General features: G+C 32.3%; 2 pseudogenes; both read right to left on the bottom strand.

Moving 5' to 3' along the window:
• LOC18596063 lies at positions 392-5,491 on the bottom strand (annotated as a pseudogene).
• LOC18596061 lies at positions 8,831-15,459 on the bottom strand (annotated as a pseudogene).

Below are 24,829 nucleotides of genomic sequence, written 5' to 3'. Positions count from 1 at the left end.
CTACCTACACGACGCAGTTTCACTAAGTAACTAAAATTTGACTTTTAACCAACATAAGATAATTAGTAAAAACAAGGAAAATTGAATTTGATTGAAGAATAAAATGGCAAGAGTAAAGCCTTGAAACAACTACCAACTCAAGCTTTCTTGTTCTTTTTGAACTTTAGGCTTCCCTCAAAATCACCATTACCTCTTCCTCTGCAGTAGCTTCGTTGCATATCAAAAACCATCAATATTCAACACACACAAGTATATATATCAAATTATATACATATATTCCACTACAACAGTACTCAATCAACATAAGCTAGAAAAAATCAAAATGACAAGGAATTGATCTTAATTTAGTATCTAGATACACGACCATGTCTATACGAATTGATTTGTAGAATCACCATGGTAGGGGACTAAGTTCGGTTCCAAAATTCATGGTCCTCATTTAAATTGAGTCTTATGATTCATTTTCATGTCCCCTCATTATCTTGGCTCTCTCGGTTGACAAACATTGGTTTAAGTCCACCACTACCTGAGTCATGGTCGGCCTTCTTGTGGAACTTGGAGACACAGAAGTCATTGCTACTTCTACAGCTTTCCATATAGAATTAACATCAAAATCTCCCTGTAATCTTGGATCAACAATATTTTTGATATCACCTCTAGACAGCATGGAACCAACCCATTGACTTATGTGAGTCCTTTCATTATTGATTTCTAAAATCACAAGTCGACCTATTATGATCTCCAAAAGAACAATCCGAAAGCTGTAAACATCACTTTTCTCAGTTAACCTGTTTGATGTGTAATACCTGCATATTCAAACATGTAACTTGGTTTGAATCCAAAGATCATTGCAACTAAATAATGCTGAATTTTAAAAGCAATAGTTTTGCCGATAGTAATGTACTTGCTCAAGGTCCAAGTAGCTAGGGGTACCAATAATGGATGCCAATACATGAGTGCCACCTTCAACTGGGAAAGTCTTGGATAGACCAAAATCAGCTAATTTGGCTTGTAAGTTCTCATTTAATAAGATGTTTGTGCATTTCATATCTCTGTGTATTATTGATGGTTTGCAACCATTGTGCAAATACTCCAATCTTGCATTTTTCAATTTCTTGTATTGGTTCACTTATAAAAGCATGCTAAAATGGAAAAATAAATTAAGCTAATGCATGCTAAAATGGAAAAATAAATTAAGCTAATGCATGCTAACCTTGTGTTGCTTTCAATTTCAGAGTTCCTCGAAATAAACATAGTAGAAAGTGTTTTTTCCTTGCTTGAAACAAAATTTATTGAATCAAAATGTGGAGCACAATGTATACAAACTTGACAAATGCTCTGCTAAGTTTCCTTTGGCCATGTACTCATATATTAGCCCCATATTTATGCCTTCTTTGCAATACATGATAAGGCTTGTCAAGTTTCTATGATGAACTCTAAGAAAAAGTTCGACCTATATGAAAGAAATTGAATCTTAATTGATATCATATAAGTGAGAAAGTTTTCATACATGTTAGGCTCTGATACCTCAGCTTGAAACTGCCTATAGCCTTGAACAGATGAATGAGATAGCATCTTTACTGTTACTTGAGTGTCATCCAAGTAGTCATGGAAAACTATTCCAAATCTTTCTTTCCCAAGAATTCTTTCAAAGTTGTTTGTCATTCTTTGCACCTCAGAAAACATGAACTGCCTATTTTTTGACTCTAGTGACGGGGCTGAGTTTTGGTATTCATCTCCATATTGGGACCTGATAAAATCAATATATGTTTATGAGCATAAACGTTTTGAGAATATTTCAAGAAAGAGCATGAATTAGGCTCCATTTAGTGTTCTAAATAGACTGATATTTGTAATGTTGATCATACCTAGTGGTGGTTTTCTCCTTTTAAGCCTCCATAAGGTAGCAAATGTAATTATAAGAACAGTAAATGAAGCAACTGATGCTGCAATTGGAACAACAATTGTTTTCTTCGTCTTCTTCTCGCATGAAAGTGACGCACAAAGGTTTGAATTTCCTTCAACACTACAGTCAGTTCAGTTAACAACAAGAAGATTAAAACTTGGAACTCACAAACAGTAAGGATTGCCATGTGACATGAAGTTTATTTAGCCCCCACGTCATTTGGCTTCATTGTTTACTAAACACATGTGATCAATGGTTTAGAGAACCATAGTGGAAATCACGAGAAGAATAGTCAAGTTTATGAACAAAGAGCATACCTTAATAGTAAGCCATTCTTTGACCTTTCAATAAGTTCAGTTGGAATTGTACCATTAAGCTTGTTATCTTTAAGGTTTTTGCAAAGTAAAACAGTTATGATCCTTCATTAATCTTATAAAGAAATTTTCATTGAGTCTATATCCTCAATTACTTACAATAGTGTCAAGGATTGCAGTTGAGATAGAAACTCAGGCACTATTCCAATCAAACTATTATTTGATAAGTCCCTAATATTTTCACAGATATAGTTAAGATTTTGATGTTTCATCCATATATAGATTCACGACTTTAGTTATTGTGATCTTGATATATTTACAAATGTTGTAATTGAGTGAGATTGGCTATGTAAAGAGGTATCTCTCCAGTCAATCTGCTCGAGGATAAGTTTCTGATTTAATGTTAAATAGAGTCATTGACAAAGATATTGAATTGAATGAAGATATTGATAGCTGAAATAAAGGGCTGGGGGGAGGGGGGGAAAGAGGGGGCCGACGGTACAAACTTACAAGGATATGATTGTAGGTGAATTGCAACCGTTATAGCTGTAATTAAGTCTCTCCCAAAAGTATGCTTGAGGAGCACATGGATCTCCTTACTAGTTTCTTTTCAATCCATAAATTGATTTTATATTTGAGATTGCTTCAACTATTGTGTTCACAAATATATGAGAATTGGAGTTACAAGACTACATGTTGATTGTCTAGTTAGGTAGCTAGCTAGCGAAAACCATAAACTCAGTTCTAAGGAGAATACCTTTTTTTTGAACTGTCTCAGATTGTAAGAATTCTTTTACCATATAAATCTCAATAGCGTTAAGGATAGGTGGATAGGTTGAATTAGCAGTTTTGTAGATTGAAACTTAGTATTGTCCACTGGTCAAGGCTGATTGAGTATACAAAATGGTTGAGGACAAGTAAGTAAGACTAAGAGGTCCATACTAATGCTTGCCATTATAAGAGATTTTGAATGCTCTAGACTGATTAGCTATGAGCTTTTCAACTTCAACAAAATGCATGTATAAGTAAAACTGAGAGTTGGGAACAAAATTGGAATCAATGAAGAAATCCAAGGAGTGGCTAGCATTCACTGGTGTGCTTGTAGTCCTCATGGCAAGTGATGGTGGGGGTATTTATCGTCTTCAGAACCAACTGTAGAAGATGTACTTATTTGTGTCTGTAAAAGGGGGGTTCTTGTAATAGGAAGAGGAAGCGTTGCAAACAAGTAAAAGGATGCGCCAGACGTGACAGAGAGAAAGATTGGAGCAGTTCTTGAAGTATTGAGTGTTGTGACAAGTGGAAGATAATAAGAAGAGAATTAGAGAGAGAATTTAGAGAGAGAAGCTTTAGAGGAGAATGTCTTAACCTTTTTTTTAGAGAGGAAAGATCCTCTCTAAATGAATTGTGGGGCTCTATATATAGTGCTAAAAGTGACGGTTACTCAAGAACAAGCTTTAATGCGCCTAATGAATGACATTATTATGGAAAACATTAATGTGAGTAACCGTTATTGTAATTAGATGTAATAAGACTTGCTCTCAAGTAAAAGATAATAGAAAAAAGGTATACTTTTAACCTTTTCTTGAAGTACAAATATTTCACCCTCCTACCGTGATCTCGTATACATGTTCTCATACACCTTCTTCTCCTGTACTTATTCACGTACAGCTTCTTCTTTTATACTTTTTCACATATACTTCTTTTCTATTACCTTTTACTTGAGAACAAGTCTTATTACATCCAATTAAAATAATGGTTACTCACATTAATGTTTTTCATAATAATGTCATTCATTATGCGCATTAAAGCCTATTCTTGAGTAACCGCCACTTTTAGCACTATATATAGAGCTTCACAATTCATTTAGAGTGGCTCTTCCTTCCCTAAAAAAGAAAAAGGCTAATACATTCTCCTCCAGAGTTTCTCTCTCTAATTCTTTTTTTATTATCTTCCACCTGCCACAACACTCAATACTTCAAGAACTACTCCAATCTTCCTCTTTGCCGCCTCTAGCGTATCCTTTTACTTGTTTACAATGCTTCTTCTCCCTATTACAAGAACCCCCCTTTTATATTTTGTAGTTATTCTATTCGAAGCAGCTGTTTTACTTGTATTAGTTGTTCCATATGGAGTAGTACTCTACTTATTCTAGTTGTTCTATGTTAAGTAGTGTTTCACTTATTCTAGTTGTTCTATATGAAGTAGCGCTTCACTTGTTCTAGTTATTCTACGTGAAGTAGCACTTTACTTGGTCTAGTTGTTCTACGTGAAGTAACGCTTCACTTGTTCTAGTTGTTCTGTGAGAAGTAACACTTCACTTGTTCTAGTTGTTCTCTGTATAATATTATGTTGTAACATAAGTTTTTAGAGAATAGGTATTAATCAAAATCAAGTATCTACAGTATCCAATCATTTCTTTTATAAGGCCACCAAATGAGATCATAAGCATTTTCTTCAAACCTGATGTTGCATTGGTCATTAACTAAGCAAAGGTATCTGGTAGTTATAGTTCTTTATTATGAAACAGTTTCAATAAATTGAAAGTGAGAGTAACTTGCCTGAATGTTGATCCCGTTATTGAACCAACATCATACCTTGTGAAGAGCTCCAGGTATTTACTTTGAGTTCTGTAGATTGTATTTTTCAAAAGCCTCAACTCTAATGCTGATATGGAAGGTATCCCATTTCCCGTGTTCACCAGACAAACATGCAAATGATTTTCTTGGAGGACATGAATGATATCTATGGTTTTAGCAGTGGAAGCATTTTGTAATGTTACAGTACCCCACAAATTGGGTCCTAAATGCAGATCAAACTGTGGCACTTCATTTAATTCGTCATAGTTTCCATACATGAAACTCGCTCTAATTAAATATTGATCTCCCTTTGTGAGGGTAAGGTTGTAGCAATTTCGGTCCCCTTCAGGAAAGCTTCTAACATGCCATATTTGCCGCTGCATTCCTGTTTGGAATTCTGGTAAGACACTCTTACCTACGCCAGTTACCCCATAAGCGGCATCTGAAACGTAATCGATGCCTGTTGTGGCTTCAGTATAGCTCGAATCTTCTGGGAGCCCACTATCCAAGCTAATGAAACCTGAGAAAGCAACAAAGAGAGGTCTTTGTCCTTCTCTGGTTAGTGATAGAGTATTGAAATTCTCATTGAAAGATAAGTTAACTGAACCTGATTGATCAAGCTGGGCAGGAATCAAAATATCAAAAGCAATGCTGCAAATGATGAATGCAAGGAGGACATGCTTTAGCATCTCCATTGCAATCTTTAACCCTGACAGCTGTGAGAGGAAAATGAAGCAATTAAAATCTTATAACTTATAATTCATATATACTAGCAAAAGATACACTGTCCACTGAAATAAAATAATAAAAAAAAAACATGAAAGAAATTTGGTCAATTATTCTTCCAGGAGCAATTTAAGCATTACAATTTTTATTTAGAATCTTGACCATCTCTACCAAAATTCTTTATCATTCCACTTCGATCATCAAGTTTAAGCTTAGTGCGTAAATTCTGTCTGCTACATATATATATATATTTGCTGCAAAAATTTAAAAAGTAATACCTTCTTTCCATTGTTTTCATTGGTTGTTGCAAGTCGATGACGTAAAATTGGTGAACAAAACGTGACAAGATTAACCATGGACATGGCCTTCCACACTTAACGTTCTCAGCTTACTTTTTTTATGGGGTGGACGTCCAGGGAAGACTTTGTTTAATTTATATTTTAATTTTATCAATATGCTTAATTGGCGCGGAATTTGCAAAAATATTATTAGCAGTTGAAATATTATTATATGTATATATGACAAGATATTCAAATTAAATTTAAACAACAACAAACATATTTTAATTTTTATATTTAATTATATGTTTTTTTCTTTTTTATAATTTTTTTATTTATTTCCTGTTTAATTTCTTTGGAGTGCATATCATGTATTGGACTTGCAAACCAAGTTAACTTATTTTACCGAAAGATAAAAGAGAATAGTTTTTTTGACTGTGAAAGGGAAAAAATTAACATTGGATACCGCTCTATTCGCATTAATTTGGATTATTTAAGATTCATAGTTCATAAATTAATTTGGTAGATATAATTAATTATTGATAATGACTGCACTACTTATTCTCATCTAAAATTAATTAATGTAGATATTTAATTAGACCCATTCTTCATCACTAGAGTTGCCTTGATGACATGAACTATGAAGGACAACCATCTTTTTCGTTTTTATTTTTAAATTGTACATATTTTTAATTGCTTTGATGGAAAGTTGGGAACTTCTGTTGTCGGATATAAGTCAATTATATATATATATATGAGGTATATGATCAAAAAAAGATATTTAAATACAATAGGGAGGTTTGGAGCTAGCGGACCAGAAGAATATTTCATAACATGACATTTTAAATAGAATTGCTTAATCCTGCTTAGCTGGGTGTCTAGATTTATTATCTTTGGTGGACTTTGATGCCAATCATTAAGATTATACTTAACTGATAATAAATAATAATTAGTTAATGAAGATATCTAATTAGAGAGAGAAAAAAAACAAATTAAAAAAGTAGCCTCTCATCCGCCGTAGGCCCGTCTCCTTTAACCTTTGTAGGCCTAAAAACAGATTTGGGTTATGGCTTGGAGATATAGGCTTTGTTTCCGCCCCATTTATCCTCCTCAACGCCATCATGTTCAACTACATCCCTTGGGCTCAAAGCTTCTTTCCATCTCATTACCTAAATGAGACCTAACTTCTCTCCTCATCTCTTAATCTCTGTATACATCAACATTGCTGCCCTCTCAAATGAAAGGGAACTTTAGGGATTCCTCTCCCATTTAAACCCAATCACCATATAATGTAGAAATATTTTGAAAAGTGGTGGGTTCCATGCATGAATCGGAGCCCCAGCCACTCAAACCCAACATCTTCTTTGGTCAAAATCCAAATCGGGAGACCAACCTTCAAAGGCAGTAAACCATTGAGATAAGTTCTTCCAATTTCCTTCTTTATATGCCTTTTTAAGTTCATGACTTTGAAAAGAAACCAGAAATTTTCTTCCAACAATCCTTCTTACTATGATGCCCTCGAGACCTTTTTCCTTGAGATCATCCATGATAGTTTTTGGTTCTGCGAAATTGTTACAATTTCCCAAAACTTTTTTTTTTAAGTAGTGCTTGATAATTGCTAGAACTGATTTTATATTTATTATCTTTTAAATCTAAGTTTTGCATGTATCTTTACTCACACAATTTCTTCATATTCACATATAAATTTAGAGTTTAAAATGCATCAAACAAATGACAAATAACACACAATCTCTTTTTTTTGTTGATTTCAAATTTTATTTATTTATTTTTATATACATAAATTCATAATACATATTCAATTTCCTAATGTAACAAAAAATCAATTTATATTTTTATAAATTATTTAAACATTAATATCATTGATATAATCATCACCTATAAAAAAATTAAACATAATACAAAATTAATATTTAAAAATTGTTTACATCAGTTTTTTTATCAAAGTTTATTTATTTACAAGATATGTGACCGTTACATCACTTATTCATTTAAAAATATAAAAGAATTTGTTTATTAATCAATTTGTTTTATTTAAACAAATCACTTACAAAATTACAAAATATTTACACTTAAACATTTGACTTATTAATCGGTACATGATTTCCTTATTTAAAAAGTAAAATTTAAGTCTCCCTTCTCCAAATCCAAAAAAAGAAATTACGAAATACTTACATAATTAACTACTTAAGAACTATGTATTCAATTCTTATTATCTCTCAATCTTTTAAATTAAGTTCACCACACTACATTAATATAATTTTAATTTTATGTTAAGAATTAGGATTTTAAATCAACACAATAAATAAAAATTATAATTAAATAATTTAATAGCATCTATAATAATTTCTTTTTGAGAAAATCTTATTTCATTTATTACTTCTTTTTCCTTTTATATGTGAAGCAATTGCAAAAATGTCAGCCATTGTCATTTTAATCATGTGGACATGAAAAAACTATAGTTCTTGAATTTGGTAGTGGAATAAATTTTATTTTACTATGTAAAAAACTTAAGTCAATAATTCATTTTATTTTAATATCAAAGTAAATTTTTAAATTTTTCTCAAAATAAATTGATTTTAATCATAAAAAAGATAAAATGTCAATATTATTTTAAAATAAACATTAAGTAAATTGAAAAAATAAAAAATAAAAAATAATAAAAAATGATTAATTTAGTTAAAAATCAAAGTCTACAGGTTCAATTAAATCTTTTAAGAAAGTTAGTTAAGTTTGATTAATGGAATTTTCTGACCGATTTAAGCTACTTAAACCTTGTTTATCCCTACTTGAAACAATGAAAACAAGTTCTAAAGTCAACCAAACACTTGGAAACCATATGTACAAATATATAATAAGAAATTACAAACATAATATAGTTGTTCACTCCCCTGCAACAAAGCATATATAAGAACACCAGAGACAGATAAATCAGTGGTGAATTCTAGCTAGGAAACTTATTCCAGTAAGATGATTCATCGCAATCATGCTCATACCAATATTTTTGTATAATCACCTGGCTAGAGGGGTTGATTCGGTGCCTAAATTCAAGGTCATCAAACCTACTGAGTCTAGTGATTCATTTTCATTGGCCCTCCTGTTTCTAGCTCCTTCAGCTGACAAACACTCGCTTAATTCCATTACTACCTGATTCATGGTTGGCCTCCTTGCACAAGTTGGCGACAAACAAGCCATTGCAACTTCTACAGCTTTCCACACAGAATTATCATCAAAATCTGCTCGTAATCTTGGATCAACAATCTTTTTGATATCACCCATGGATAGCATCGAACTAAACCGCTGACTTATGTGAGTCCTCTCATTGTTGGTTCGTGCAAGTACAGGTCGACTTGTAATGATCTCCAAAAGAACAAATCCAAAGCAATATACATCACTTTTCTCGGTTAACCTGTTTGATATGTAATACCTGCATATTCAAACATGTAACTTGGTTTGAACCCAAAGATCATGCATCTAAACGAAGCTGATGCTGACTTCAAAAAGCAGTAGTTTTTCCAAGAGTAGATGTACTTACTCAGGATAAAGGTAGCTAGGGGTGCCAGCAATAGATGCTGATACATGAGTGCCACCTTCAATTGGAAAAGTTTTTGACAGCCCAAAATCAGCTAGTTTGGCCTAGAAATCTTCATTTAATAAGATGTTTGTAGATTTCACATCTCTGTGGATTATCGGCGGCTTGCAACCATTATGCAGATACTCCAATCCTACGTTTTCAATTTCTTGTGTTAGTTCACTCACCGTTTCAAAGGAAAGGGTCATAAAATGGAGTACAAAATGTTCAACAAATGTGTGCCAACCTTGTGCTGCCTCAAGTGCTATTCCAAGTCTTCCTCCCCAACTTAAAATACTGGTGCTTCTTGCTACATTCATAAAAAAGTGGGTTAAAATTTTTTGAGAAAATTGTCAGGAATAACCCTTTTGATAAGAAGATTTTAGAAATAACCATCAAAATAAATTTAACTGTTTTTAGTCATATTTAGTCATGACTTAATAAAAATATCTTTTAAATTATTTCAAATTAATTAAACCATTTATCACAATTTCTACCCATCTCCGTATGTGCTTTTGATTTCTCTTTTTCACCATCTTACTCTCTCTAATTTTATTGATTTCTCTCTTTGGCATCCGTCTGTTGTACTCTTGATTTCTTTTTTCCGCGCTTTCAAGACACTAAGTGATGATTTTGATGTGTTTTGGGTGGGTGGTTATTTGAGAAATTTGATTTTTAGATATATTGGATGAAACTAAAACAGTAAAAATGATCACAGATGTTTGAAATAGTTTTCAATTTGATCAATTCGGGAACTAGACACCAATAAACTCAAGAATTTGAAATTTATAAACTTACAGTTTCAAAGGAAATTTTTTTTCAATTTTTAGTTAAAACACGCGTTTTAGATAAGGAAAATTGTTTTTTGATTTATGAAAACATGTTAGAAAAACTTTAATCAGTGTCAAATTGTTTAAAAAAATCGAAAGTTGAGAGAATTTGAAGTTTTGGTTTGCAAGTAATAACAACATTTTAGGCATTAAAGTGTAATAAAAAATTTTTGAACATGGCATGTAACAACAATAGTTTTTCAACATAGCATGTAACAATAATATTTTTTTTTCAACATGAGGTGTAATATGTTTTTGTACATGGTGTATAACAAAATTTATTTTTACAACATGGTGTGTAAAATGTATTTGAATATGGTGTGTAATAACAATATATTTTTTTCAACATGGCGTGTAATAACCTTTTTTAACCATTATGTGTAATATATTTTTGTACATGGTGTGTAACAATAAATTTTTTTTAATATAGAGTGTAACATCATGTGCATGGCGTGTAACATCATGTGTACTTGAATATGAAGAGATTTCATTAAAGGTAATTTTGTACAATTTGGTTAAAAATAGTTAAAATTATAAAAAGTGTTATTTTTGAAAACATCTTATCTTTAAGTGTTATTTTTTAAAATGTGTCTAAAATTTTTATTCATCGTAAAAGATAATAGTAGTATGTTCCCTTTAAATCAAAATTATATATGTGTATGAAAATATGAAGCACTTTGCATTTTAAACCTGACATATGCCCTGCTAAGTTTGCTTTCGCCATATACTCATAGATTAGCCCTAGATTGGTGCCTTCATTACAATATCCAATAAGGGTTGTCAAATTTCTATGATTAACTCTCAGTAGAAGTTCCACCTATATTGAAAAGCCCATATCATTAATTAGTTTGGTATACATGTAATTATGTAAAACTTTTTCACAAGTTAGGTTGTTATACCTTTGCTTGGAATTGCTTATTGCCTTGAACAGATGGTGGAGAGAGCATCTTTACTACTACTTGGGTGTCCTCGAAGTAGCCATGGAAAACTGTTCCTAATCCTCCTTTGCCTAGAATTCTTTAGAAGTTGTTTGTCATCCGTTGGACATCAGCATATGTGAATAGCATTTTCTTTGTCTCTAAAAACTACAATGTTCCTTCAGATTTAGCATCCTTCTCTCCATATGAAAAAGTCATAATAGGTTCAATAACCATGTATATTTAGAAAATATTTCAATATCATTAAAAAAATGTTTAACATTCTACGAGGCCAGGAGTTATAATATTGGTGATCATACCTAGACGTTTTCTCCTTTTGAACCTCCATAAGGTAGCCAATGCAATTATTGTTAGAACATCAAACTAGAATATTTAGAAATTGACTTCAAGACATGTATCAATGTCACCGTCTTTAAGGTTTTATTCACCCCCACTTATAGTGTGCAAAAAAGTTACCGGTGTATAAACCTCGAAGATACAATGAAGTCCAGTGATTGACAGCCTTTTGCACTAACGAAATCAATCCATTAAGCACTCATCAGAGTATAACAAGATTATCAAACTTTTATAATATTTTTCTATTGGAAAATAATGTAAAAGAAAACTTGGAGAATGTTTGAAAAAGAAAGAAAAGATGATTCTGATTTCTGAAGTACGTTCTGTTGGTAAAATCGGGCTTTTTTTATAGGCTTATATGCTTGTTCCCAACTGACAACTTGTGTCTGTTTCAAACAGTCACTACTGTTGGTCTTTGCTAACAGGCGTGACTTCTTCATTTTATTTTTTTTATTTCCAATAGATATAACTCTTCCTTTAATTTCTAATTTTCAACAGTCATAATTTTTTCTTTTATTCTGATATGGAATCGTATTTTTTTTTTGAAAATGTCCAACAATCCCCCACCATTTTCAAATTAATCCAAATTTTTGATAATCTTGAAAATCAATTACATAAATGAGGGTGTTTTCTGATTGAACCTTTGTTTAGTGAAAACATGTTAAAGTTAACTGAAATTGCATGGTAGACTATGCTTTGAACCAACTATTTTATTGGTTAACCGAACACATTTTACACAACAATTTCAACACCAATGAATGCACAGTATCCGACAACGCTTTTATGGCCATGCGTCTATATCCTTTTTTGATGAGTGCTGTTAGAGCCAATCTTTTGAACCCCTAGAAGCGACCATATTTCTCACTCACATACATAGATCCCATCAAGAATGTCCTCGTAACTAAAGCATTCTAACAAATTTATGTTGTGGGTCTATTAAGATATATAACTCATCATTTCTTTACTATTATGACTACCTAGCACTTCACTTGGGATAGAAGATATTATATTATAGTGCTAGTAGCCATATACAAATGATGTATTTTGTCTCATTGAACTCAAGACTTGACGTTACACCAGGTATTGAGTCGAGTTTCCACCATGGGTGACTTTCAATTTACGAGCTTAAGCCACATTCCTTTTGAGGTCTTATTTACAAGATCTCTAACAAGACTTTTTATTAAAGGATCCATTAAGTTTTCACTAGATCTCACAAAAATTATAGTGATCATTTTATTAGAAATTAATTATTAGATATAACTATGTCTTAATCCAATATGTCTAGACGTTTTATTGTACACTTGGCTATATGCTTTTGTTAGAATTGCTTCACTATCACAATGGATAGAAATTAGAAAAATTAGTTTAGGCCAATAAGGTACACCATAGAGTAAATTTCTTAGCCATTCGGCTTTTTTGGTGGTAACAGCCAATGAAATAAATTCGGCTGCCATGGAAGAATCCGTTATACACGTTTGCTTTTCAGATCCTCAAGAAATGGCACCCCCACCAAGCATGAAGATCTGTCTGCTTGTAGAAACATGATCTTTTAAACTTGTAATCTAACAGCAAATGCTATATCTAGCCTTGTACATGTCATTGCAATAAATTAAACAACTAATTACTCTTGTGTATTGTAATTGATCAATAACTTTACCAGCATTAGGTATTAATGTCTTATAAGGAACGTACCATCTCTTTGGACTGTTTTCGATTGTGAGAAATTTTTGACCAAATAAATCTTAATGGCGTTAAGGATGGGTGGATGGGTTGAAGCTTCAGTTCTGTAGATTAAAAACTCGTGCGGTGTTCCAATCAAGGCTAATCGAGAGTAAATAGTGTCTGCCCATAAGTAAGCAGGACAGTAGAGTCCATACCAAAGCTTGCCATTATAGAGATGTTGAATACCCTGGGCTCATTGGCCTGTAGCTCTTCAATTTTAGCAAAGTGCATCTAAACATAGAGTTCGGAATCGCTTGTGGTTTCGATGGAGAAATCCATGGATCCATTAGCATTGACTGGGGTGCTAGCAGTCCTCATGGCACGAAGTGGTGGTTGGTTATCATCAATTCCAGAGTCAATGTTTAAAGAGGTATTTTATTTGTGTCTAATCCAATCTTCTATAAGTCCACTAGATACGATCATAAGCATCTTCTTTAAACTTGTGGCGATCGCTTATTATATATGTATCTAAGCAATGGATATTTTAATATTTCTGTTCTTACAAGAACTTTGGTAGGTATATATGAAATGAAATGACTTTTTCCTGAATGTTCCACGAGTTGTTGAACCGATATCAAACCTTCCGAAGTGTTCCAACGATCCAGTTTAAGTTCTGTAGGTTGTATTTTTCAAAAGCCTTAACTTTATTGATGATATGAAAGGAATCCCATCCTTAGTATTCACAAGACAAACATGCAAATGATTTGATGGGAGCAAATGAATTATGTCCATGCTTGTATCATATGATGCATTTGTTAAAATCACTGTTCCTAAAAAATTAGGTCCTAGGTGCAGTTTAAATCTTGGTACTTCATTTTTCTCATCATAGTTTCCATACATAAAAAAAGCTCTGATTAAATATTTGTCTCCCTTTTTGAGGGTTATGTTGTAACAATTTCGGATCCTTTCAGGAAAACTTCTCACATACCCAGCTTGTTGTTGCATAATTTCTCTGAATTCAGGTAATATACTCTTACTTATGCCAATATGGATATAAGATGCATTTGAAATGTAATTGACGCCAGTTGTGCTTTCTGTATAGGTCGAGTCTTCTGGTAACCCACAATCTAAGTTTATGAACCCTGAAATGAAAATATAGGGAGGGCTAGTTACCTTGGTTAACCAAACCTGATTGATCTTGCTGAGCATGAGCAAAGATTGCAAAAGAAAAGCTGTTTATCAATACAAGATGGAAATGCTTTAACATCTCCATTTTAATTGTCAGTTCTTAGTTGGGGAGAACAGAGAGGAAGTGTAGACATTATAAATTTTCTCAGATAAACAAAAAAGAAACAAAAATTAAAAATAAAATAATAATAGTAATAAAAATAGGAGAGAGAGAGAGGGGTACGACTGGTAGGGTAGTGGGAGCGTGCCCCCTTTAGCCCAGTATAAAGGGGGCACTGTAGTAACCTGGGGAGGAGAAGCCACAACCTGCAAACAAAAGAACCAAGCAACCAAAAAACACAAAAATCCCTAGTCTCTAACATCCAACAATCCCTAGCCACAATAACCAAAGAAAATAAAAAAAAACCCTAGAAAAATCTAGCAGCCAGTAACCACAAAGAAAAAATGAAAGTGTCACCGGTTTTGGGTGAAAGGAGATCTGGGTAGGTGTCCCGATTGAAAGAGAAAATAGGAAGTTTGAGGGAGTGCCGCCGGTGGAGGTGTCAAAGTTTGGGTCTTAGTGTCGTCGGGAAAGGGAAAGCTTTCGGGTGGCTGGCGAAAGGAAGGAAAATGATAGGAGAGAGATTCGAAAAGTGCCAGGAAAGGGAAGACACTTGGGTGGTCAGCGAAAGGAAAGAGATCAACGGCAGACAGGACACCGGCGTAAGGGAGGGAAAAAGGAAGAAAGAAGGGTGAAGGCTTGGTTTAGAGAGAGAGAGAAAAGAGCCGCACCTTAGAGAGAGGAAGGAGAACCGGCAGCTAGAGAGAGAAAATGAAAGGAAAAAATGGAGAGAAAGGGTGAAAAAGAAGTTTTTATACCTAGGTTAGTGGACGCGAAACAGTGTCGTTTTGGTATTATAAGGAGAGGAATCCGATGTAGCACACCACATGTTGCGCTTGGTGAAGTTGCACATGGGTGGAAGAATGTTTGGGCTGTTGTTGCTGGATTCTTAGACCAACACGGACCCAGTTCTTCCTGTGGGCTTCAGTGATTGTTGGCTTGATCCTAGTGGACCTTGAGCAGGATTCGGGCTGTGGAGAAGCAGGAGGATTAAGCTGAGTGGGTATTTGACCCATAAAGGTAAATTCTTTGTCATGCTATTAAGATCTGTAATGATTTGGGCTTGTTCATTTTGTTAGCTTTCAGATTTATTATTTAATCATTTAGGATTATGATTGGATTACTTTAGTATAATGTTTGAAGATTTTTAGATGTTATTTTTTGGATAAAGAGAATAATACATATAGGGGAATATAAATATATATATATAAATATATATATAATATAAAAATAAAAACTTGTATATTTAATTAAGAAAAATTTAAATGTAGGAGAATACTTATTAAAAGTATTTAAACTTAGGTAAGTGAAGTTCATGTGCAAAAAAATAGATTGTTAAGTGGAATATGTTTACAATAATGGAGTTATGGAGATAAATAATAAATATAAAAAAAATAACATATAAATGAAGGAAATAAAGGGTAGGATAAAGATTTACATATAGATTAACTAAAAAAATTTGAAAATTATTTGATTAAGTATTAAAATAATTATAATAAAATAGATATGGGAATCAATCTTGAAAAATTAACTCTTACAAAAAATAATAATAAAAAATAAAAAAAAATAAAAAAATACAAAATACCATGATATTAACTACAAGTGTAATATATCGATGATGGGATGATCGGTTGGGATGTGAGAAGTTGTAATCCCGGGCTAATTTTCCCTAAGTTCGGAATCTGAATTAAGGCTCCACCAGTATGACGGGAGGGCCTTAATTTTGAGGTTTCGAGATTTTTAATTTCAAATATATAAAAAATATATATAATGAAAAAATAAAAAATAAAAAAATAGTATAATAAAAAAAATAAAATTTTTGTTCACTAAAATAACATGGAATCATAAACAATTTATCTAATTATAAAAGGAAAATATAAGAGTAACTTATAATAAAAAAATGTAAGGTATAAAAAAATAATAATTAGAAATAAAATAAAAAATATGATAATAAAGAATAAAATAAAATAATAAATAAATAATAAAAAATGATAAATAAAAAATAGACAATTGCATTAGCATAACATATATATATATATATTGCATTATGCATATCATTGCATATAAATATTTCTGTTTTCGAGTTTAAGTCCCGATGATGGGATTTTCCGAGGATCTTGCAAAGGCGGGTATTTCTCGAAAAGTTTCCTAGGTGAAAAGATGTCCCCGAGTCCCACCAGTATGATGGGAGGGCTCGAGAAACATCTTTAATAAAAGGCTTTCACTCGTATTAGGTTAATTATGCACGAAAACATTATCATTAAAGAAAAACGTACGATAACCCCGATGATGGGATTTATTCGTCGAATTTGTAAAGAAGAATTTCTTGGATAATTCCTTAGGTGAGAGAAAACCCTGGATCCCACCAGTATGATGGGCGGATCCGGGAGGACGTCCTCGATAAAAGGTTATTCGTTTGACATTTTTTATCTCATGCCATGCATTTCATCATGCCTCTCATGTGCATTTCATTTTAATAAAATTAGAAATAAAATAAGTGAATAATAGCTAAGGAAATAAAATGAACTTAAAAAAATAAAACCTAATAGGATAATCTAAAAATGGTACCGTTCATGAAACGGGCGTTTCGGGGGTGCTAATCCTTCCCCGGGTGTAACCGTACTCCCGAACCTAGATCTAGAAAAACGTAGATCAGTTTAAAATTCTATCGACGGGGCTTAAAATTAATTTAAGACTTCGTCGATTGGAATCGAGTTAATAGGTGGCCAATCACACCTAGAAAAAAAAAGATTGGTGGCGACTCCTAGTTTTTAGTGAGTTTTCACTCATGTCTGGCGGTTGGGTTTCCGGACCAGCACATTACGACAGGAAGTAAGCATCTTTGTAAGTTATATATACAGCAAAGTGGCATGGTGAAATAAATTATGCGAGAAACTTGGTCAATTATTCTTCCATAAGCAATTATGCATTACACTTGTTATTTTTTTAATCTCATCAATCATCTCTTCCTGAATCTCCATCATTCCATTTCGTGAGCTAAGCTTAGTGGCCATATTTTAGTCTATTATGTATTTTAATCACAAAGATATTATTGCTATTGCTTAACAGAGCTGGAATAATATTGTTGCTATATTTTAGTGTTGACACTGATTGGTACCAGTAAATTAACAAAACTTAATTAAAATGGAACTTGGCCCTTAATAGAGTAAAGAAAAGTTCCTAGTTGACTCAGTTCATAGCGTGGACTTTAGGGAAAAACTTTGTTTAATTAAGATTTTATGAAGATGCCTAAGAAAGAGTTTTATGTAACTTGAGTTATTATATTTACAATTGGCTAGTATATGATCTTATTATAGTGTAAACTTCTTGAATTAGAGAAAAAAATTGAAAAATACCAAATATCTATTGTATATAAATGTCAATCTCTATTCAATTCCTAAGGTAACAAATTGTTTGCTTAATTTTAATTTATCCAATGTAATGACTATAAAGTAATTCTAAATTCGTGTATAAAGTAATTTGTTATTTAATTTACATCCAAGGAAACTAAAAATCATATGGTAGCTATATGTGAAACTATCATTACTTGATGTCTCAGGTAAAATAAACTAAAAACAAAAGCAATTAAACATGAATTAAGAAACAATTTTCATTGAGTTAAGATGTCCCTTTCATTTTGATTTTGGGATGACGATGAGTGCTATCGTTTTTGCTATGATAACTTTAGTTGTTGGATAAGTCAATTTATTATTTACATTCTCCAAATGGTACATCTACTATAGTATGAAGAATGGTACATTCATCCTGCTTGATTATTGCTGGCTTGCCAAAGGTCATTATCTTGCTTGGACTTCGAGGGGAATCTTAACGATCACAAGTAATAATGAAAGATATAGAATGGAAGTAAGATATGTATTTCAAGTGTCAGGGATGGAGACTTAACAAGTTTATAATATGATTCATGTTATATACTTTAGGGATGATTTTTTTTAGCCTTCAAAGATAGAGTATTTTCAAAAATAATTTTCTTTTTAATTTTAATTATGTTTAGTTAAGAGAAAAGATTTTTGAACAAAATTGCTCTTAATGAACTTCTTCATATTCAAGTGTTCCCAAATTTTCTCTCTCGCCAGTTGTCTGTTTTATTCCCTCTTCTGTTATGCTTTCCATTTTTCTCTCTCGTCATCCAACTTTATCTAATTTTACCACCATCATTATCTCTTTGTCTGTCTCTCGTTATCTCGTCATGTGATCAAAGAGCATGACATGGAAGGTAAAAATATATTCTTGGGTTTATTGGTTTACATTCACAAAACCCTCTCTCTATGTATCTTTCGCCATCTCATTGTTGATCTATAGACCAAAAAGCATGGCATGGTGAGTAACAACGGGTTCTTGGGTTTATGAGTGTTAAGTTTTTTCAGTGATTCAAGTCTGGTAAAACATGCCTTAATGTATAACAAAGTGATTCATACATTGGCATGTAACATCAGTAAGAAGAATGAAGCTTTGATGTGTAATATATGGTGTTGAAGCTTTAACCTTGGCATGCAACATCTGGTGCTGAAACTTTGATCTTGACATGTAATATCTGGTGCTGAATCTTTTTTATGGTTATAGGAAATGTAACAAATAAAATAACCTAAAAGCTAATAATCTAAATTTAAGGATTTTGGATAGTATCTTATTGTCCAAATCCATTTCATCCTAGCCATTTCACCCCAACAGTAATGTTGATGTTGGATAATTTTTTAATACACCTTCATTTCCATATCAAATTCCTTTTTGATTTTAAATTTTATCTCTATCGTGAAGGTGTTTAACTCCAAGAGTTTATGTCCTAATGAAATACAAAGATAGAGGTCAAATTACATTTAAAAAGTGTTGTTATGACACGTTAGGCTCAAAAAAATGTTGTTACAGTTGAAAAATAATTGTTACACGCTTTAACTCTAAGAGTTTATGTTGTAGTGAAATATAAAGAAATTACATGTTTAAATAATGTTATTGTTACACGTCATGTTCAAAAAAATTAAGCAACATCAAAACTTTAGCACTAGATGTTACATGCCAAGACTTCAGCACCAGATATTACATGCCAAGGTCAAAGTTTCAGTATCAGATGTTACATGTTGCCAAGGTCAAAGCTTTAACACTAGATGTTACATGCCAAGGTCAAAGTTTCAGCACCATGTATTACACGCCAAAGCTTCTTTCTTTCTACTGATGTTACATGCCAAGGCATGAATCACTTTATTATATGCTAAGGCATGTTCTACCAGACTTGAATCACTAAAAAAACTTAACACCCATAAGCCCAAGAACTTGTTGTTACTCACCATGCCATATTTTTTTGTTTGTAAATTGACGATGAGATGGTGAGAAATAGACAGAAAAATAGTTTTGCAAATGTAAATCAATAAATCCTAGAATATGTTGTTACTTTTTATGTCATATTTTTTGGTATGTAGATCAACGATGAGATGACAAGAGATAGACAGAGAGAAAGTGATGGAGGTAAAATTAGAGAAAGTTGGATGATGAGAAAGAAAAATGAAGAGCACAACAGAATAGGGAGCAAAGCAAACAAACGACGAAAGAGAAAATTTGAGAGCATTGAATTTGTTTGGAATAGTTTTAAGAGTATTTGTATCATCTCATGGCTAAAATTAGCTAAGAACAATTAACTTTATATTGAAGGTTATTTCTGCAATCGATTTATGAGTAGGGTTTTTTCTTACAATTCTCTATATATTTTGTCCTGATTTTTTTCTTAAAATTGTTTCTTGGCATTAGTTTTAAATTAAAAATTTTAATTTATTATATATATCTTACTATATTACCTCATATTCCATATTAAATGAAAATAATATTGATGAGACCTCTATAAAGATTCAAGATAGTCCAAGTAATCGAAGTTTAAATATTTAGAGTCATAGACTTCCAAAAGTTAATGAGTTAATTGCTCTTAGAACTTTTTATCAAAGTATATACCAATTTGAGATGAAGGTCAAGTTGAGTTGGATTGATTTCAATTGTTGTGAACCTTGGTTGTGAGGAAATGAAGACAATTTGAATTTAAACTTTTGAAAGATCTATAATTTGGATCTAAAAGATTGTGAGTTAATGAGTTTTAAACTTTATGATTTTTTAATTTTAATTTATTAGAATTTTCAAGGGGTTTTAGATGACAAGATGAGGAGGATAGTTTGAGCTCGTCCTCTGAAGCTTCAGCCAATGGAGGAAATGCTAATGGACTGATGAAATGGATAGATTCAATGAAATAGAGGACGATGTGTGCTGGGAAGCCAAAATGTGGATAAAGAATATGGTAATCATGGGTTTGCAACCCGAGTATTAATAGCTAAAGATAAAGAGAGCCCAGCACAAGTAATTCGGTTTGTGGAAGTAATTGGGCAGCCTAGAAAGAAAGTAGTCAAGAGAACGAAGTCGTGGTCTGTGACTGGAAAGCCTTCTCCAAAGATCCAGATAATCCAAACAAGTAATTGGGTAGTGAGTCAAGCCTAATTGGCCGAAAAGCCTAAAATCAGTCAAACCTATCAACCCAAGTGACATGTAGGTCAGTCTTTTACTAGGCCAAGTTGCAATAAAAAACCCACAAGTCCAAGAACCCACCTCCCACAGAGTCAATGAAGTGTAGGATTTCACACTTACCTGACTAGCAGGCCCAATTGTGATGAGCCCATTTTTAGTAGCCCTATCAGTGAAACCTGGCGCCTCTATGGAGAATGAATCATCCTTTTGAGAGGAAGCCCACCAATCTAATGGGTTAAATGCTAAAATAACTAAAGTTTAAAGAATTCCAATAATCTCTGTACTCATGCAATTTTGTCAATTTAGTCTTCGTTTTCAAAATTTGATCAATTTAGTCCCTTGATTTAGAAAATCAGAACAATTTAGTCCTTCCTCTTTATGTTGTCCAATTTTTCATTAAAGGTGATGACATTAACACTGATGTGACAAATTTTGCTGATGTGGTAGTGCCACGCCACTCTAATGTGGCAAATCGAGAAAAAAAATTTCAAAAAAAAATTTGAACCAAGTCATAAGGATTAAACTGAAAAAAAATATATAGTACAAGGATTAAATTGAACAAAATTAAGGTGTTTAGAGTCTAAATTGAACCAAAAATTTTTTGAAAAATACAAATATTTGAGTAAATAATACATATATTTATTAATAAGCCAAATGTTTAAGTGTAAAAGATTTATAGTGTTAAGAAGTAAATATAATTATTTTCTTACTTGATTATTTCATTCTGTAATAGGTACATTACTTTATCTTCTTTGTAAAATTTAAGTTTGAATTCCCCTTTTATAAAAAAAAGTTCCAATCTTTTATAAATATCATGATTAAAACCATTATCACTTAATTTTCCTCCTTTTTTTATTAAACTTAATATTAATTTTAATGACATTGTTTCTCCATTTATAAAAAGAAACAAAAAGATTTAATTGCCTTTTTAAATATATGTATGAAAACCAAATTAAGCCAATTAAATGCTTAATGATAAAATAATTTGCCAAGAAATCATCTCATTTAACATTGTGATTTTGAGTATTTGACAAAATATTTATAGAACTCTTTACATGGTTGGAGTATTAAAGCAAAGTTGGGCAAAGATAAGATGATGAGAAGATTCTAAATGGGAAATCAATTTTTTGTTCCCCCACCTCCCCCAAGATTTTGTTGATTGTTGTATTGGTTTCTTCGATTGCAAGGAAATTTTTTTTTGAACCGCGTGTAATACCCTTCAAAAATATTCTAACTAATTAATTATGTTATAAAAAATAAATATTTATTAAGTTATAGTCTATATAAAAATAAATAAATAAAATATTAGTATAACTTTTTATAATTACAATTATGGCCTTGGGGTTTATTAATGAAGAAAAAATAAAATGAAGGACTTTTTGGCTAATAGGGTAGTTATATTTTTGTTAACGTCTGTTTAATATCAACATATAGAAATATAAGCCATTTAGGGGACATTAACTCTAAAGAAAAAGAAGAAAGGTGGAAAAATGGAAAATCTATTCAACAAAGCAGTGGTTAAGGTATGATTAGGCTTTAACTCATGAAAATTGTGTTTTTTTTTTTTTTTGCTTAGTTTGAAATAAAGACCCTAAGTTTAGTTTGTATTTCTTTAATTTTTGTCCAAAATCAGGTACTATTTCGATGACTTTCCGACAGCATGATAGGTACCAATGGAAAGGTCTTGAAATGATATTTCTAATGATTTTTGTAATAACTCATTTGGTTGATCGGTTAGAGACATATGAATTTTTGAAGTTAATTCTAAACCCATTTTTGACAGTTTTGGTGACTCAATTTTGGGTCATTAGAACTCCACATTTCGAAAACATTTTGAGTTTATTCTTTGGGGGTTTTTTGAAGTATGAAATGTGTTCTTCATTTTGGTTTCAATGGTTTGGTTATAAGTTTTTTTTTTTTGTTAAGAAAATCAAATGCTTAAAGTTACCTAGATGAATCTAGAAACCCAAAAATCTGAGTATATCTGTGATAATTTTTAAACTTTTGGCTTTTGAAACTTGTGAATCTTGTAATCCTTTTCATGAAAACAAATTTTAATGTTATAGTATTACATGAACACTTCAAATTGGTCGTGAGTTTATCATTGGAAACAATTCGGGTTAAGAGTTGCCAAATGGCCATCCAGATCTTGGAAATCTTAATATATGTGTATGGGTATTGATTATGAAAATCTTACCCTTGATGATAGTATGCATGGGTATTGATTATGGAAATCTTATCATTGATGATAATACATATGGGTATTGATTATGGAAATCTTACCCTTAATGATAATGTGTATGGATATTAATTATAGAAATCTTACCTTTTGTGATAATATGTGTGGCAATTAATTATGGCAATCTTACCTTGAGTATAAAGTGAATAGGTATTGATTATGGAATCTAACCATAATGATAATGTTAATAGGTATAGAGTACGAAAATCTCTCGTAGCTATGATAATGAAAGTATGATTGATGATGAGCAAACTAGATGTTGATAATGTATGTTTACTGATATTGTAAGAATTACATGTCACATGATGTTGCTATGAGGCACTATGAAATAATTTCACACTTATTTAATGAGTATGAAATTAATGAAACTATTTAAGTTAACGAGCTTGTAGTCACTGACAGTAAACGCTAACCTTTGTGCACTATGTAACTACCTTACCTAGCAAAGGGCCAAGTGGAGTTAACCATGTGTACCCGGACTACACATGACCCTTATGTGCCTTAGATGTGGAGAGCGAAATATCCCATTTCTTGGGTTGAAATACCTTTATTTGCCTTAGATGGCGAGAGTGAAATGTCACCATCCATTAGGTTGGAACACCTTTGGACTAAATAAGCACTTTCTTGAGTAGCTTCCATAAATGGTATATTGATCATAGTGAAAGTTTGACTTGAAATGATTTATTTTGCTTGATCTTCAATTTTGAATCAAAGTGAGTCCTTTACTTTTTTTTATACTTGAATTATGACTCTAAATTGGACATTTGGCATAAAGTATGCATAATTCCTTTTAAAGGACCAAATTTAGGCATTTATAGCAAAAATCTAGCCAGTCAACTTCATTATGCCCCGTATGCAAGAAGCTTCACAAGGGGTTATGTCATCGAGCCATAAAACTTTGTTTTTATTGTGGCCAGCCATGGAAAATGAAAAAAAAATTGCCTAAAGCCCATCCATCTCATGGATCGTGACACAATGTTTCCCAACCTATGTTGCCATCATTTCCTGTAGCGACCCAACCTATCAAAGGAGTTGCAGGAGCTAAGGGTATAAGTGCAGGTAGCTTTTCACAAGGTCGAATGGCTGAATCTGTGCATCAAGGATCGATTGGCAGAGGATAGGCCAAGGTACAGGCTTTGACACCTCAAGATGCCCAGACGTATAAGGTAGTGGTTTTAGGTATACTTTTTATTTACGGTGCGGAAGCATGCGTAGTATTTGATCCCAGATCCATCCATTCTTTACCACATTTTGCATTGAGATTAAGTGTTGAGCTTACTTTAATAGACTTGAGTTTCGTAGAGACTACTTTGTTGAAAGAGATATTTGTAGTTTAGTACGAGAATAAGTCTTATGTGGTCTGAATCAAGGATAAAGATACTCAAGCCACTTTCGTACTATTAGATGTGCTAACTTTTGACATGATTTTGGGCATAGATTGTCTATCAAGAAATTAGGCTAATATGGACTACCACCACTTGTTAGTGAGATTCCATTTCCCAAGAGAGCCATCTTTCAGTATCCAGGGTGATCATAGCATTACCCTAACCAACGTAATGTTTGCCAAGACAATAAAGAAGTTGTTGAGATATGATTGCCAAAAATACTTGGCCTTGATTAGAAACACTCAA

This window comes from Theobroma cacao, chromosome 6, assembly GCF_000208745.1.
Source record: "Theobroma cacao cultivar B97-61/B2 chromosome 6, Criollo_cocoa_genome_V2, whole genome shotgun sequence".
In the NCBI taxonomy this organism is placed as follows: Eukaryota; Viridiplantae; Streptophyta; class Magnoliopsida; order Malvales; family Malvaceae; genus Theobroma; species Theobroma cacao.
This window is presented reverse-complemented; position numbering and strand designations above follow the sequence as displayed.